Source organism: Bos grunniens, chromosome 10, assembly GCF_055505025.1.
Source record: "Bos grunniens cultivar Pamir isolate PY7600 chromosome 10, Bosgru_T2T1.0, whole genome shotgun sequence".
Lineage (NCBI taxonomy): Eukaryota > Metazoa > Chordata > Mammalia > Artiodactyla > Bovidae > Bos > Bos grunniens.
Window position 1 is genome coordinate 4,270,794 of NC_141174.1, and position 15,887 is coordinate 4,286,680.

A 15,887-nucleotide genomic window follows, 5' to 3' on the forward strand; every position below is an offset into this window, starting at 1 on the left:
ATATCAGTTTTTTATTAAGCACATCAGTTTAGTCTCTCAGTCGTGTTCGACTCCTTGTGTCCCCATGGACTGCAGCAGGGCAGGCCTCCCTGTCCATCACCAACTCCCAGAGTTGACTCAGACTCGTATCCATTGAGTCAGTGATGCCATCCAACCATCTCATTCTCTGTCATTCCCTTCTCCCACTTTCAATCTTTCCCAGCATCAGGGTCTTTTCCAGTTGAGTCACTTCTTCACATCAGGTGGCCATAGTATTGGAGCACATGATTAAGCATATTAAGACATGATATAGATATGTTTTCTCATAACACACAATTCAAAATATATACACATGTTTAGAAAAAAACACAAATTTTCCCCTTATCTCTTTATTCCCATTTCTTCTATCCCTGATACTGTCAGTGATTCTGTGTACAATCGATTTTCCAGTGCTTGGTGTGTATGTTCATAGATATATACAGCTTAAATAAGATTATGTTATATAAGGAACTTTCATAATTTAATGATACGTCTTGAAGATCTTGCCATGTCCATATACTTAGACTTCTGAGTATGCCGTATAATCTTTGTGCAATAATTTATTTACTAGTGAGTATATATTTTCCTCCACCTTCTGCTACTTCAACTAATGATACAAAGAATAGTTTTATATATGCATCTTTGGGCAGATGTAAAACAGAATTGCTAGGTCACAAGCTAAATATAGTAGTAATTATGATATATACTCCAAACTAGCTTCTTAAGAGAATTTACCAGTCTCTAATTCTACTGCAGAAGGATATGGCAGTCCCCTCCAGTACTCTTGCCTGGAGAATCCCGTGGACAGAGGATCCTGGTGGGCTACAGTCCAAAGGGTTGCAAGAGTCAGACATGACTTAGTGACTAAACCAATTCCACTAGTAGAGCCCGAGACCAAGGAGGACTTGAATATTATTGATATTCTGTGAACATATGTTTTGTATTTGTTACCAAAAGATACTATAATTGGAATGTCGACTTTTTTGAGCTAAATGAATATTGTAAAAACTTATAATAACTTTTTTTCCAAAAGTATTTACAAAGTTGGTTTCAGATCAGATCAGATCAGATCAGTCGCTCAGTCGTGTCTGACTCTTTGCAACCCCATGAATCGCAGCACGCCAGGCCTCCCTGTCCATCACCAACTCCCGGAGTTCACCAAGACTCACGTCCATCGAGTCAGTGATGCCATCCAGCCATCTCATCCTCTGTTGTCCTCTTCTCCTCCTGCCCCCAATCCCTCCCAGCATCAGAGTCTTTTCCAATGAGTCAACTCTTCCCATGAGGTGGCCAAAGTACTGGAGTTTCAGCTTTAGCATCATTCCTTCCAAAGAAATCCCAGGGCTGATCTCTTTCAGAATGGACTGGTTGGATCTCCTTGCAGTCCAAGGGACTCTCAAGAGTCTTCTCCAACACCACAGTTCAAAAGCATCAATTCTTCGGCGCTCAGCCTTCTTCACAGTCCAACTCTCACATCCATACATGACCACTGGAAAAACCATAGCCTTGACTAGATGAACTTTTGTTGGCAAAGTAATGTCTCTGCTTTTGAATATGCTATCTAGGTTGGTCATAACTTTCCTTCCAAGGAGTAAGCGTCTTTTAATTTCATGGCTGCAGTCACCATCTGTAGTGATTTTGGAGCCCAGAAAAATAAAGTCTGACACTGTTTCCACTGTTTCCCCATCTATTTCCCATGAAGTGATGGGGCCAGATGCCATGATCTTCGTTTTCTGAATGTTGAGCTTTAAGCCAACTTTTTCACTCTCCACTTTCACTTTCATCAAGAGGCTTTTGAGTTCCTCTTAACTTTCTGCCATAAGGGTGGTGTCATCTGCATATCTGAGGTTATTGATATTTCTCCCGGCAATCTTGATTCTGATTGTGTTTCTTCCAGTCCAGCGTTTCTCATGATGTACTCTGCATAGAAGTTAAATAAACAGGGTGACAATATCCAGCCTTGATGAACTCCTTTTCCTATTTGGAACCAGTCTGTTGTTCCATGTCCAGTTCTAACTGTTGCTTCCTGACCTGCATACAAATTTCTCAAGAGGCAGATCAGGTGGTCTGGTATTCCCATCTCTTGAAGAATTTTCCACAGTTTATTGTGACCCACACAGTTAAAGGCTTTGGCATAGTCAATAAAGCAGAAATAGATGTTTTTCTGGAACTCTCTTGCTTTGGTTTAGGATATGCATTATTATTCATAAAATAATACTTTGTGGAATGAATTCTTTATGGGCTAACATACTATTTTCTTCTGCTTACTTTATAATAAGCTTTACTATTTTAAAAACATGGCTCTAATATGCCTTCATTTTAATTTTCCCACCCTTTTTAAAGAGAGTATTTGAAAATTACCCAGTCTTTATGTAGCAAGTAGAAAAATTGGGAAATAGCGTAACAGTTGAATAAGAAAACCAAGATATGTGAAACAGACCAGAAAAGTGAAGTTAAATAGATGTCCTTCAACACAAGTGCATATGACATAATTCACTTGATAACCTTAAACTAGTGATGGGCAAGAGGGACGGCACACGGCTGACTCAGTGTGGGTTCATCAAGATTTCTGGTGCACCAGGAACAAGTCTCTTGCTGTTTCCAAGAACCTGAGAGGAGTGATGGGCATCAACAAAAAGCATCACATGTACAATCCATAATAATTAATAAAAAATTGTGCTGTGTGCTTAGTCACTCAGTCATGTCTGACTCCTCGTGACCCTGTGGACTGTAACCTGCCAGGGTCCTCTGTCCATGGGGATTCTCCAGGCAAGAATACTGGAGTGGGTCGCCATTCTCTCTTCCAGGGGATCTTTCCAACCCAGGGATTGAACCCAAGTCTCTTGCATTGCAGACGGATTCTTTACCATCTGAGCCACCAGAAAAGCCTGACAATACAGGAGTGGGTAGCCTATCTCTTCTTCAGTGGATCTTCCCGACCCAGGAATCCAATCGGGATCTCCTGAATTGCAGCCAGATTCTTTACCAGCTGATCTCCCAGGGAAGCCCAATAAGAAATTAACTATCATGTCTACTGCTGCTGCTGCTAAGTCGCTTCAGTCGTGTTCGACTCTGTGCGACCCCAGAGATGGCAGCTCACTAGGCTCCCCCGTCCCTGGGATTCTTCAGGCAAGAACACTGGAGTGGGCTGCCATTTCCTTTTCCAATGCATGAAAGTGAAAAGTGAAAGTGAAGTTGCTCAGTCATGTTCGACTCTTAGCGACCCCATGGACTGCAGCCTACCAGGCTCCTCCATCCATGGGATTTTCCAGGCAAGAGTACTGGAGTGGGGTGCCATTGCCTTCTCCGAACTATCATGTCAATGTATGGCAAAACCCACTACAATATTGTAAAGTAATTAGCCTCCAATTAAAATAAATAAATTATAAAAAAAGAAATTAACCATCTTTATATTAACTTAAAATTCCCAGGTGGAGCTGTGGTAAAGGAGCTGCCTGCCAATGTAGGAGGCCCAGGAGATGAGGGTTCAATTCCTGGGTCAGGAAAATCCCCTGTTGGAGGAAACCGAAACCCACTCCAGTGTTCTTGCCTGGAGAACCCCATGAACAGAGGAGCCTGGAGAGTTACAGTCCATGGGGTCACAAAGAGTGGGACATGACTGAGCACACGTGCAAGGTTCATTACCTACATTTTTTTTTCTTAGCATTACATCAATTCCACAATATGATTAAGGGATAGTAGTATCATACTCCATTAATAGGTGAAAAAGTTGAGATAAGAAGAGGTTATTGCTTCAACAATTATAATATCATTCATCAGCAGAAGACACAACTACCTAAATTTGGGTTTTCTGATTTCATATCCTTTGTCCTTTCCAATATACATTTCCTTCCTGCTGGGCCAAAGCACGGTTTTTGAGTCTATCAATCAGTTTAAATATTTCACAACCCCATGAGATGACCTTATTATTTCTTATAGAATTGAGTTTAATATAAAGTGGGTCATCTTTGCTCCTCATCCAGGGTGTCTCGTTATTGAAGTTCAAACAGACCCTTGTTATAGAACAGTGTGCTTGGAAGATATCTAACAGTGTAGGTCACAGAAGAGTTAGCCTCATAGAGAAAGGACTCTAGGAAAGAGAAAACGCTCCATGACGGATGAAAACAGAGGTCTGCCTGCTTATACCTCAGTGGGTTGCTCTTCTAGATTCACTAAATTGTTTGACTGTGTATTTCACCCTTGAGACTTGTCTGAACATCTCCTTTCTGGTAACGGAAATATATGTGCTTTCCTTCTGGCAGAACGGGTGTTTTATGGACTGAGTTTTGTCTGCCCTGAGAGATTAAGAATTTTTATCAGGTGTTTGGAAATTTATGGTGTGTAAGCTCTGACCACTTTTTTGTGACTTTTGAGGTGGACCACTTGATGCAGTCCAAGTGGAAAGCGGAAGTAGAATTCTGCTTTTTAAGGGTGATTTATCTGGGAAATGTTGAAGAATTAAAGTCCTGGCATCACCATCCCGTCTCTGCATACTTTAATTTCACTGTACTTGTTGAAAGAGATTAGAATGGCCCTATAATCTCATACTATGACATTAGGAAGCCAAATCACTATTTCCCTCTCCCAATATATAAAACTGGGGTTTCACTGGATGGTGTGTATGGTCCTTTTGAATCCTCTTCTGTATTTCTCTCTTTTCTTTTTCATCATAATCCTAAACCCCGTGCACAGCAAAGATCTCCATAACTCCTGATGGATGATTCTTTATTCAAATAAAATACTTTAAGTGTTTTTAAACACCTTCCCACCTCCCTTCCTTCCTTTTATTTCTTCTTGTTTCCTTCCTCTTTTTCCCACGTATTAAATCATTCATTTTGTGCATTCAGTAAGTATTTGTTGACCATCCCTGTGGTTCCATTATCTCTCCATTTGCTATAATTCTAAGAGCTGGTGAAATATCCTTTTAGGCAGCCATAATAATCACTACTAAAATTTTACAGCTTACAGAATTCCTTTAACCACATTTTAATTTCTATTAAAAAATCTTTACATAGATTTTGTTAATTTAATCTGGCAACTTTTTAAAGAAGGATGAGAGTTAAGTAACTTGTTTAAGGCCACTGAAGAGTCAGTGACTCAGGCCAGGACTTGGATGCAGAAAGTCTGTCTGACTCTAAATCCCGGGCTATTTTCTCTAGGCCACGTTGTCTTTCCAAGGATGAGACGGCAAGAGTTACAATTAAATCAATGTAACCAGCACTTTTCTGGAGAACACATTACTCATCAAGACACGCATGTTGTGTGTCTTTTCCATTAGAATTTTATTGAGAAAAAGGACTGTATGCTCTTTCTGTGTGTAGACAAGGCATCTCAAGGTACAGAGGCTTGGTTCTCACTGTCGCTGTTAGAAGATGCCAGTTTTCCTTTTTTTTCCCTTAAATCTCACTTACCTGATGACCCCGTTTTCCACCCTACCACTTGTGTCAGATTTTCCCCGTTGACTTCCTAGTTTTTAATAACTTTTCTCCTCCCCTTGTTTCTACTTGGTTGTATAAATCATTTGTTGCTGAATCTTCCTTTCTACATGTGCTGTTCCTCTAAAACCAACTCGTCCTGGGAACGAACGATAGGATGGTTCCGGCTCTGTGTCGTCCTCGCTGCTTACCTGTGCTCTCCTGGTGCTGGGACAGCCCACGTCATCTTTTGTGAAAAGAACCAGTGGGCGCTAGCTAGTAACCGTGGTACTAGTTAGTTTTGCATCAACTGAAACGCAAAATTGCATTAACTTTTAACATTTTCCATTTCTTTCCTCATTATTCTGGTCAGTAGCAACAACTTTTTAGAAGAGTCTTCTTTGGTTTTCCTTTAAGAATGTGAGTCATGCTTATTGAAATGGTATAACTAGTGAAATTGTGGATTCTCATTAAAACTCAAGATCAGCTCTTTTACTATTTGAATACATACAAAATAGCCCTACATGTTAAAGAAATTTTAGCTAGCTCTCAACCCTAAACACATATTATAATCACTCAAGAAGATTTGTTTTAGCTCACCATTCCCAGCTGTCTTTCCCTGAGATTCAGATTTAACTGGTCTGGAGAGAGGCCTGCCCCTTATGTGTTTGAAAGCCCCACAAGCGATTCTGATTGGGAGTCAGGATGGTGATTTTGATGAACGAGGGTGGGCAGCAGACCTCTCACACACAGTGGTCTGTCTCTGCTATGAGTGTCAGAACTCCACCACGCCCCTCCATGGGCCTGAACCTGTCTGTGAGAATAGTCAGGATGGCATTAGTTCACCCTGAAATGTGCTTTCCTATGTTTCTCAAAGTGAAGACCAAAGGCATACTTTTGTAGCATCAACTCCATTGTTACTCGATCGGAATATCTACAGTTAGAACTTGAATCATCACACTTTTATTATCAGAATCAGTGGTTCTGATTTACAATAAATGTGAGAACTACCCATCTAGACCACATATCTACATCCAAAAGGAGTCTTGTGGTTTTGAATGTTTCAGTGTGTTACTCACTCAGCCATGTCTGACTCTTTACGACCCCATGGGCTGTAGCCCGCCAGGCTCCTGTACCCTTGGAATTCTCCAGGCAAGTGTTCTGGACTGGGTTGCCATTCCCTTCTGCAGGGGACCTTCCCAACCGAGGGATCGAACCTGGGTCTCTTGCATTGCAGGCAGATTCTTTACCATCTGAGCCACCAGGGAAGCCCAAGTTCTTTCTAATCTAGAGAAGCTCTTGTCTTTTTATAAATACCATTCACACACACACACACACAAACACACAATGAGATACTACTCAGCCTTTAAAAGAATGAAATATGCCATTTGCAGCAACCTGGATGGAACTAGAGAGTATCATACTAAGTAAATCGGAAAAATACAAGTTTCATATGATATCACTCATATATAATCTAAAATATGATGCAGATGAACTTATATACAAAACAGAAGCAGACTCACAAACAGTCTTGTGGTTGCTGACAAATGGGAGAGCAGTGGAGGAGGAAAGGATTAGGAGTTTGGAATTAGCAGATGCAAACTAGTACCCAGAGGATGAATAAAAAAGTTCCTACTGTACAACACAAGGAACCACATTCAACATCCCGTGAAAAACCACAGTGGAAATGAAGATGCAATGAGTATGTATACATGTAACTGAATCACTTTGCTGTACAGCAGAAATTAACAGCATTGTAAATCAACTATTTTGGAAAAAAAAAAAAAGATACCATTGATTTACTGAAATGATCAGACTAGCTGTCTTATAGAAAGTTCCATCCTTAGAATTTAACTGTTTCTTTGTGATGTCACTTTCACTGAATTTCCTGTAAACCAGAAGCCAGGTCTATAGGCTTATTTATGTTCAGGTTAAACGTTTGGGAAGCACGTCTGAGTTGGTGTTTTATAGATCATGTTGCATGGTATCAGTAAGCACATCCTGTCTAACCTTCCTGCTATTAGCACTGTTGTTTTTGATCCCAGGGTGAAGGTGTTGGCTGCCCGTCATAAAACCAAGTTTGCCCCTTCATGATCAGGAAGTAACCCCACTTTGACGCCACGCGTATATCCAGTTTCCCGTCAGCCTCTCACCTTGGCATTTTGCATCCACGCATGCATTGTTTTATTGTGTTCAGTTCTCAGTCATGTCTGACTCTTCGGGGCCCCATGGACTGTAGCCCACCAGGTCCTTCTACTCATGGAATTTTCTGGGCAAGAACACTGGAGCAAGTTGCCATTTCTTACTGCAGGGGATCTTCCTGACCCGGGGATCGATCCTCAACTCTTGTGTTTCCTGCATTGGCAGGTGGATTCCCTACCCCAGCACCACCTGGGAAGCACCATTACTTTATTAGGGGTTGGTTATAAAATGGTAAAATTCGATTATTCTTTCTAAAATATTATCTCTGTTTCTCCTGTAGAGAAGAGTAAGAGCATATCACCCTTCTGGTTAACCTTCTTCCCCAGTGAGTTCTCCTTTGAAGACCTCGAACACGCCTCCCCCCACAGCCCACTTCCTCACTGACTTCATCTCCAGCTACTCCCTTCCTGACCCTCACTTCTGCAGACCCCTTGCTGGTGGATGAGAAGCATCTCCTGATGCCTCGCTCTTCCCTCTCTTTGGGAGGATTTCCCCTAGCTCCCTTCAACAATTATTTCAGGTTTCTTCTCAAATATTACCTTACCAATGAGCCTTTCCCTTGCTGCCTTCCTTAAAGCAGTGATCCATCCAATATCTTCCAACACAGTAGTCCTCAACCTTTTCGGCCGCAGAAACCAGTTTTGTGAAAGACAACGTTTCCACAGACCTGGGGTGGAGGGTGAGGGGTGGTTCAGGTGGTGATGGGAGCCACGGGGAGAGGCAGACAAAATCTGGCTGTGTCTTTGGCCACTCACCTGTGCAGTGAGGCTTGGTTCCTAACAGACCAGGGCAGACAGAAGCCCAGGATTGGGGATGCCTGCTCTAACACCCTCTCACTTCACTTTTCTCCATAACATTTACCACCAACTGACATGGTACATACTTTTACTTCATTCTTTCCCTGTTTACAACTCAGTGAGGATTAGAATTTTTCTTTATGGATTTATCGCCAAAATCTATAAGAGTTCCCCGTACATAGGATCAAATATTCTTGGTGAATGGTTGCTTGGCTGAAGTGAATAGAAGTGTCCAAAGGGGCTGAATGGCCTGACCGATATCACTCATCCAACTGGAAATGAGAAAGAAAATCATAGTCTTGCCAGCTGTCAGTTGGGAACTGACTGGGCATGAAAAACTAGGTCTTGGTGTTCTCCTGTTGAATATAAGCAGTTTTAGCAAACACAGTGTCAGATGAGGTCACTCTGAGACTGTGATGGAGGGAGGTGAAAACCAGACCCCTCCCATGATTATGTCTAAGCACAGGCAAAACATAAACACCCAGAAGAGCAGAGAGATGCTCAAACATCTCTCCCAGTGAAATACAGTTGTTTTGCTACATCTTACAATTGCTTGCTATGTGTAACTCATCAAGATGCTTAAATCACGAATTTCCTGTAGTTGTGGTTATAAATTTCCACAAACTTGGTGGCCTAAAACAAGAAAACTGTATTCTTTCACAGTTCTTGAAGCTGCAAGTCTGAAATTCAGGAGTGAGCAGAGCTGTGTCCCATCTGAAGGATCTGAAGAAGATTGCCTCCATGTTTCTTCCAGCTTCTGGTGGCGGTTCAGTTGCTCAGTCATGTCCGACTCTCTGCGACCCCATGGACTGCAGCACATCAGGATTCCCTGTCCTTTACTATCTCCTGGAATTTGTTCAAACTCATGTCTGTTGAGTCAATCATGCCATTCAACCATCTCATCCTCTGTCATCCCCTTCTCCTCCCGCCTTCAATCTTTCCCAGCATCAGGGTCTTCTCCAATGAGTTGGCTCTTCTTATCAGGTGACCAGAGTATCAGCGTTTCAGCTTCAGCATCAGTCCTTCCAGTGGATATTCGGGGTTGATTTCCTTTAGGATGGACTGGTTTCATCATTTCTTCCAGCTTCTGGTGGCAGCTGGCATTCGTGGTCTGTGGCTGCCTCACATTAACCACTGCCTCCCTATTCACATTGCCTTCTCCTCTTAGGTCTGGAATCAAATCTCCCTCTCTCTCACTCTTTCTGGACACTCATGATTGCTTTTAGGCCCCATATGAATCTCCCAGGATTATCTCCCCATCTCAAGGGCCTTAACTTAATTACATCTTCAAAGACCCCTTTTAAAATGTAAGGTTCAGAGAAAGCAATGGCACCCCACTCCAGTACTCTTGCCTGGAAAATCCCATGGATGGAGGAGCCTGGAAGGCTGCAGTTCATGGGGTCACAGAGAGTTGGACACGACTGAGTGACTTCACTTTCACTTTTCACTTTCATGCATTGGAGAAGGAAATGGCAACCCACTCCAGTCTTCTTGCCTGGAGAATCCCAAGGACGGGGGAGCCTGGTGGGCTGCCGTCTATGGGGTCACACAGAGTCGGACATGACTGAAGTGACTTAGCAGCAGTAGCAGCAGCAACACTACAATTTCCAGGGATTAGTACCTAGAGTAAAATGTTTCCTTGAACCTCCTCAACTCCCCACCAAAGCCATGTACCCTAAGCTGAAATTCTATAAGAAATACTTCCTAACCTCTTTTTTAATGGCATGCCCCATGGTTTCCCTGGTGATAGGGTTTCCGTTGCTGCAAATAATAAAGCCAGCTTTGTGTGACACCAGTGGGTTCCTGGTCGTCTCTGGCTAGTGGGTATGGACACTCCCATGTGCGTCTTGTCTTATTCATCTGCTACTAGACCTTGGAATTTCAATTGCTCCATATTTTCTTTTGCCCTAAAACATAATCACTGAGGGATCTGAGCCACTGGTTTCCATGGGTCACTGCAGGTTATCATAAAAATAGTCTCTGCTATTTATGTGCAATTACAGCACATTTGAAGGCATTTTATTCCTTTAGAGAATGACAAAGAATTGTCCTGGTTCTCTGCTATTAGATAGACACAAAGATCAAAAGTAAAAACTATTAAACTATTTTTAAAGCTTATTCTGAAAACTAAAGCTTATCTTTTCCAAATGTATTGCCTTGGATAAGGAGCAGAGGTCGTCATTCTAAATGCCATTTTGTATGAAGTTGTACATTATTTCTGGTACCTGTGGGTTTCTTCTTAAAAAAGTGACCTCTCAGTAAAGGCTTTTGCAAACTAGAAATCTCTTGAAGTGTGTATGTTAAATTCAATTATAGAAATATATTTGAAGAAAAGATGGGTAGACATGTTTCTAAACAGAAACACTGCATTAATATGAAAATAAAAGAGATTAAAAACACTTCAAAAGAACAGCCTTGACAAAAATTAAGTTCAGTCGACCATTCAGTACAGTAGTAGACTGAAAACGATAAGCAGTAAATTTTGGCAGGGACTCTAGAAACTCTTAGTAGTTGCATGTGAAGATGAACCATTATAGCGGTTATCATAGCTATCTTCTCAGCTTTCCTTTGGTTACAGGAATGGTAGCGATGTTTTTCATCATGTTACTTTTGTCACATTGTTGCAGTTATTTATCTCAGAACTAATTAAGGAAAAATAATGTCAAGAATATATGTGTGTATACACCTTAGTCTGTGCTTTAACATCATTAGCAGTTCAGTTCAGTTCAGTTGCTCAGTTGTGTCCAATTCTTTGTGACCCATGGTCTGCAGCATGCCAGGCCTCCCTGTCCAACACCAGCTCCCAGAGTTTACTCAAATTCATGTCCAATGAGCTGGTGATGACATCCAACCATCTCATCCCCTTCTCCCGCTTTCAGTTCTTCCCAGCATCAGGGTCTTTTCCAATAAGTCAGTTCTTTGCATCAAGTGGCCAAAGAATTGGAGCTTCAGCTTCAGCATCAGTCCTTCCAATGGATATTTGGGACTCATTTCCTTTAGGATGGACGGGTTGGATCTCCTTGCAGTCCAAGGGACTTTCAAGAATCTTCTCCAATACCACACTTTAAAAGCATCAATTCTTTGGTGCTTAGGTTTCTTTATAGTCTGACTCTCACATCCATACATGACTACTGGAAAAACCATAGCTTTGACTAGATGGACCTTTGTCGGCAAAGTAATGTCTCTGCTTTTTAATATGCTGTCTAGGTTGGTCAAAACTTTTCTTCCAAGGGGCAAGCGTCTTTTAATTTCATGGCTGCAGTCACCATCTGCAGTGATTTTGGAGCCCCCCAAAATAAAGTTAGCCATCGTTTCCACTGTTTCTCCATCTATTTGCCATGAAGTGATGGGACTGGATGCTATGATCTTAGTTTTCTGAATGTTGAGTTTTAAGCCAACATTTTCTCTCTCCTCTTTCACTTTAATCAGGAGGCTCTTTAGTTCTTCATTTTATGCCATAAGGTTGGTGTCATCTGCATATCTGAGGTTACTGATATTTCTCCTGGCAATCTTGATTCCAGCTTGAGCTTCATACAGTCCAGCGTTTCTCATGATGTACTCTGCATAGAAGTTAAATAAGCAGGGTGACAATATACAGCCTTGACAAACTCCTTTTCCTATTCAGAACCAGTCTGTTGTTCCATGTGCAGTTCTAACTGCTGCTTCCTGACCTGCATACAGATTTCTCAAGAGGCAGGTCAGGTGGTCTGGTATTCCCATCTCTTGAAAAATGTTCAGCGTTTTATGATCCACACAGTCAAAGACTTTGGCATAGTCAATAAAGCAAAAATAGATGTTTTTCTGGAACTCTTTTGCCTTTTAGATGATCCATCAGATGTTGACAATTTCATCTCTGGTTCCTCTGCCTTTTCTAAAACCAGCTTGAACATCTGGAAGTTCACAGTTCATGTATTGTTGAAGCCTGACTTGGGGAATTTTGAGCATTACTTTGCTAGTGTGTGAGATGAGTGCAATTATGAGGTAGTTTGAGCATTCTTTGGTATTGTGTTTCTTTGGGATTGGAATGAAAACTGACCTTTTCCAGTCTTGTGGCCACTGCTGAGTTTTCCATATTTGCTGGCATTTTGACTGTAGCCCTTTCACAGTATCATGTTTTAAGAATTGAAATAGCTCAACTGGAATTCCATCACTTCCACTCGCTTTGTTCATAGTGATGCTTGATGCTTCCTAAGGCCCACTTGACTTCACATTCCAGGATGTCTGGCTCTAGGTGAGTAATCACACCATTGTGATTATCTGGGTCATGAAGATCTTTTTTGTACAGTTCTTCTGTATATTCTTGCCACCTCTTCTTAATATCTTCTGCAGTCAGAGAAAACTAAACCACACTGAATATTCATTGGAAGGCATGACGCTGAAGCTGAAACTCCAATACTTTGCTAAGAACTGAGTCATCTGAAAGACTCTGATGCTAGGAAAGATTGAAAACAGAAGAAAGAGAAGAGAGCAGGAGAGAATGAGATGATAGATGGCATCACTGACTCAATGGACATGAATTTGAGCAAACTCCAGGAAGGACAGAGAAGCCTGGTGTATTACAATCCATGAGGTCACAAACAGTCAGATACGACTTAGCAACTGAACAACAACAGAAGCTGATGAGGTTCTTTAAATATTGTCGTCAAAACCTAAACAAAATGATTTTACATCAGTATAAGAATTATGAGAAATAATAAGTGTGTGTTTATAGTTGTCTGCCAATATTTCTGGGCTCACAGAAGAGAGATATGTCAACAGAAGACCTAATATACCATGAACTCATGTGTTATTGAAGTCTCTCATTCAGATTTACAGTTGGAACCACCCATGGGGTTTTCAAAATATGTTAATGGTTAGGTATCCTCTGGGCTTCCCTGTGGCTCAACTGGTAAAGAATCCCCCTGCAATGCCAGAAACCTGGGTTCAATCGCTGGGTTGGGAAGATCCCCTGGAGAAGGGAAAGGCTTCCCACTCCAGTATTCTGGCCTGGAGAATTCCATGGACTGTATAGTCCATTGGGTCACAGAGAGTCAGACACAACTGAGCGACTTTCACTTTCAGGTATCCTCCAGAACAGTTAAATCTGAGTCTCTGGGGAACAGGACTGGGTATTGAGATTAGGATGCCCTGTGCTTGTCACCCCAATTCTGCCTAAGTTTGTATGTTGTATGAAGGAAAAGAATGGACTATTTAAAAGCAAATCCACTGTATTTCTTTGCAGACAAGTTAAAAGAATAGTTGGAAGCAGTGATCTGATATAACATCTAAGGGGTGTGTCTTTGTTTAAAATGTGAAGCAAAGATGATAGAAAGAGAATACTCTCATGTTTGCAAGTACAGACAAGTGGGAAAAAGATAAGAGGAGAAAATAGCTTCTACAAAAATCGAGGTGAACGCAGTTGGAAGAATGGCATCCTTTTAATCCCCAATCAGTGGGCCCACTGCCCAGGGCTTTTAACAGTGTCGACTGGCTTGAGAGAACACCGCCCATGGAGAATACAGAAATTGGTCAGGAGATGCCACATGATACGGAAAAGTGAAACTACAGAGTGAAGAAGAAAAGTCTTGCACAAACTGGAGTGACAAAACACAAGGAAAGAATACATTTAGGGAAAAAGAAAAGGAAAGAGTTCCTTGTTCAGAATATACACCAAAGACGATGGTAGGCTCTAACATTCATTAGACTAATATTCATTATTCTCCAGGATAAAAGAGAAGAATAAGAACAGATAATTTATTTATGGGGCTTCCTAAAGAGGGGAAATGGGCTTCCCTGTCAGGCTCAGTGGTAAGGAATCTGTCTGCCAATACAGGAGACACAGGTTCAGTCCTTGGTCTGGGAGGATCCCTTGCAGAAGGAAACAGCAACCCACTCTAGTATTCTTGCTTGGAAATTCTCATGGACAGAGGAACCTGGTGTGCTACAATCCATGAGGTTGCAAAGAGCTGGACACTACTTAACAACTGAACAACAGTAATAACAAAAATCTATACCCCAATAAATTTGATTTGAAAATTTAAACAAGAATGAGGATGATCTCTATGTATGATATGAAAAGAGCCCCAGGATTTAATGTTAACTAAGAGAAATTGAGTTGCCATACATTGTAGAGAGATGTGAAGATTGTATATATTGTGTATATGTACTTATGTGTGTGTGTGTGAATATATCTGAAAAGAGAACATGAAAACTGTGACTTACAAAAGGCAGTATCCTTACAGCCAGTAACGAGGTTAATTGGGAGAATCATCCTTTTTGGTATAACGTTGAAAAGTTCTAAGTAGAGAAATGACCAGGCCAACGATTGCAATGTAAGTATTTTATATAATTATGAAATGCAGAAAATTCAAATTGAAGAAAATGTCTTCTTCTAAAAATTGAATTTGAAAGGAAATCTAATTATGCATAGATTTGGCTATTCAATCAGAAAGACAGACATTTTTCCAAGAACAGATGCAGTTTATTCTATAACAAATTGGTATTGAGTATCATCCAGCATCTTGCTGTTTTAGCAGCTGGAAAATTTTTGAAGATTTTTGAAGGAGTAATATGAGTTTGTTTTCAACTGCAATGGCTTTCTGAATCAGGGAAGGTGAATTTGATTCACATTTATGTTATGTCCTTAAAGAATTAATTTTCTGGGATTGCAATATTGAAAAAACAATACCTGGCTTTATATGAACTCTGTAGATAAATTTTCCATTCAAGACACTGACTTTTAAAGTTCTTTGTCTCCAGTGTAATTGCATTAATAAGACACTGATCACACACATCTCGCCTTGTAACAAGAGTCCAGTGTGATACCCATGATCATGTTTAGTACATGAAAGCAGATCCTGCAAACTATAGACAGTTCTTTATTTCTGTTTCCCGCAGCTTTTGTAAACCCAGAGCCTCGTCTTCCTATTTCCAAAGGGATTTAGTTCTCCACTGAGGGACTGAGTTCCCTCTGCAGGTTTCCTGGAGACTGTCACAACAATTGCACCTCCATTTAGGTACTTTTAAAAGTTGTTTTTGTTCTCGCAGTAGGTATGGCAGAGAAAGAACTACTGTAAGTGACTTTATAGAAAGATTACACATACCTGTGGGATATATTCAAGCAAGGAGAGCTCAAAGGAAGCAGAAAATATCTCCAACAGTCTTAGTGTTACTAATATGATATCATTGTTACTTTGAACATATCATTTATTTAAAATGATGCAAATGGAAACTTAAATATTCAGGATAAAAACAAATAGTTGTGAATACAAAGTTCACAATTGGAACATCATTATCCCTTTCATCAGTATTTCTGCTTATATTTTCTGTCATTTCTTTCTTTGGTTGTTTTGTTTGATCTCCTTGTATGTCCAACTATATTTGATTGATTGCATGGCATTTTATATGTAAAACGTTAGAGATATAATTTGAAGCTTGATATATAATATACATAGATTTGTATATTTATGTTTATTTT